Below are 3138 nucleotides of genomic sequence, written 5' to 3'. Positions count from 1 at the left end.
TTCCCACACTACTGTCTGTGTCCATTGGTTATGCAGATAAGTTCTTTGGTTTATTTCTTTCCACCCCCCCAAGCCCTTTCCCTTTGAGGTTTGTCAGTCTAGCAATGAATTTGTGCTTCTTAATCCCTTCACCTTTTTCACCCATTCCCCCAACCCCCTTCCCAACTGGCAACCAACAAAATGTTCTCTGTATCTATGAGAATGTTTCTGTTCTGCCTGTTCATTTTGTTTGTAGATTCCATTGTTGGTAGATATGTATTCATTGCCATTTTGTTTGTTCATACATTTTATCTTTTTCTTCAAAAATACCCTTCATCATTTCATATAATAAAGGTTTGGTAGTGATGAACTCCTTTAACTTTTTCTTGTCTGGGAAAGTTTTTATATGTCCATCAATTCTAAATGACAGCTTTGCAGGATAGGGTAATTTTGGTTGTAGGTTCTTGCTTTTCATCACTCTGAATATTTCTTGCCACTCCCTTCTGGCCTGCAAAGTTTCTTTTGAGAAATCAGCTGACAGCCTAATGGGAACTTCCTTGTAGGTAACTAGCTGCCTTTCTCTTGCTGCTTTTAAGATTCTCTCTTTGTCTTGAACCTTTTGCATTTTGATGATGATGTGTCTTGGTGTGTGCCTCTTGGGGTTCATCTTGTTTGGGACTCTCTGTGCTTCCTGGACTTGTATGTTGTTTCCTTCACCAAGTTAGGAAAGTTTTCTGCCATTATTGTTTCAAACAGGTTTTCGATTTCTTGTTCTCTCTCTTCTCCTTCGGGCACCCCCAAGATGCGAATGTTGGCACACTTGAAGTTGTCCCAGAGGCTCCTTACACTATCCTCATTTTTTTGGATTCTTTTTTCTTTTTGCTGTTCTGATTGGGGATTTTTTGCTTCCTTATATTCCAAATCAATGGTTTGCTCCTTGGATTTACATACTCTATTATTGAAGCTGTGTCAATTTTCTTTATTTCAGTTAATGCCTCCTTTAATTCTAACTGTGTATCCATGATTTCTAACTGGTCCTTTTTTATGCTCTTGAGGCCCTCCCTAAGTTCACTGAGGTTCTCACTAAGTTCATTGAGCATCCTTATAAGCAGTATTTTGAACTCAGTATCTATCTGTTAGGTTGCTTATCTCCTTTTCGCTTAGTTTTTTATTGGGGTTTTGTTCTGCTCTTTCATTTGGGACCTGTTTCTTTGTATCCTCATTTTGGCTGCCTCCCTGTGTTTGTTTCTGTGTATTACTTAATGAGAGGTATAAGGCTCGCTGAGACCCGATGCTGCTCGTTTGAAAGAATTTAGGAAAAACCTGAAGCAGGATCCAAGACCGGCCAATCCTATGGTTAAGCAAGTGGCAACAGCTTGGGTGGGCTTGAAAGTTGTGTGGGGTGGGGCAGGGCCTCAGGGAGTCAGCAGGGCGGGGCTACCAGTGTGAGCCAGGTTGCTGGAGTCCCAGATATGGCTTCTGTCTGCCGCCCCCGGGAAGGGCTCACCAAAGGAACAAAGGCCTCTTACAGCACGTTTGTCCCCGAGAAAGCCCCCTCTCCAGCCCTCGCTCCAGTGCCAAACAGCTCAGTTCTTCCCTGTATGTCTCTGGCGCCCCTCGAGCTGCCTCCCTTCCGAGCTTAGAGGGAGAGAGTCCGATAATTCCGTGCGCAGGCCCTTTAGGGAGCTGCCTGGGGCTCCAGCCACTTCAGCTTCCCTGAGCCTCAGTTTCCGCTGGTTTTTCCAGCCAGAAGTTATGGGGACTTCTCTTCCTGGCACTGGATCCCTGAACGGGGCACCTGGTGTGGGACGGGGACCCCTCAGTCCTCAGGAAGGACCTTCCCAGCCGCGGGACCCTCCTGATTTTTATCCACCACGCTTGGGTGTGGGACCAGCCTGTCTAGCCGCCGTGCGCCGCCGCCACCCCTCGTGCAGCCGCCTGTCCTACCAGTCTGGATGTGGCTGCTTTTATTTTATTTTTTTTAATTCTGTAGTTGTACGACTTCCATTCAGCTTGATTTCAGGCGTTTTTGAATGATGGTTGTTCTGTAGTTTAGTTGTAACTTTGATGTGGTTGTGGGAGGACACAATACCGCGTTTACCTACGCCGCCATCTTGATCGGAAGTCTAAAAGCAGTTCTGAGAGGGAAGTTTATAGCACTACAAGCTTACCTCAAGAAGCAAGAAAAATTTCAAATAGACTATCTAATCTCACAACTTTAAGAACTAGAAAGCAAACCAACCAACCAACCAACCAACAAACAAAAACACCACAGAGCAAGTAGAAGGAAAAAATAGTAAGGATCAGAGCAGAAATAAATGACATGAACACCAAAAAATTAATTCAAAGGATCAATAAAACAAAGAGCTGGTTCTTGGAAAAGATAAACAAGATTGATGGACCCTAAGTGAAACTCACCAAGACACAAAGAGATTGAACAGAAATACACAAAATCAGAAATAAAAGAGGAGAAATAATAACTGACACCACAGAAATACAAAGGATTTTTTTTTTTTTATCCTCACCCGAGGACATTTTTCCATTTTTTATTCAGATAGAGCGAGAAGGAGAGAGAGGAAGAGAGAGAAACATTGATGTGAAAGGGACACCTCGAGTGGCCGCCACCCACACGACCCAACCAGGGCCGGGGACAAACTGCAGCCAAGGTACATGCCCTTCGCGGGAACCGAATTCGGGTCTCTGTGGACCACAGGCTGACGCTCTAACCACTGAGCCAAACTGGCCAGGGCCAAAGGATTTTTAACAAATATTATGAACAATTATACGGCAACTAATTTGACAATCTAAACGAAATGGATAAATTTCTAGAAAGATTTAGTCTCCCAAAACTGATCTGAAAGAGATAGAAAACTTGAACAGACCAATAACAAGAAAAATCTGAATGTAATTGAGACTCTTACAGCAAACAAAGGCCCACCCGGGACAACATTATGTGGTAATTTTACTGAATATTCAAATAAGAACCAATACGCATTGTCCACAAACTATTTCAAAAAATTCAAGAAGAAGGAAGACTCCCAAACTTGTTTTATGAGGCCAGCATAATTCTAATTCTAAAACCAGAAAAAGACACTACAAAGAAACACAGTACAGGCCAATATCTCTGATGAACATAGATGCCAAAATCCTGAACAAAAT

Source organism: Molossus molossus, unplaced genomic scaffold, assembly GCF_014108415.1.
Source record: "Molossus molossus isolate mMolMol1 unplaced genomic scaffold, mMolMol1.p scaffold_m16_p_2, whole genome shotgun sequence".
Classification (NCBI taxonomy): domain Eukaryota; kingdom Metazoa; phylum Chordata; class Mammalia; order Chiroptera; family Molossidae; genus Molossus; species Molossus molossus.
This window is presented reverse-complemented; position numbering follows the sequence as displayed.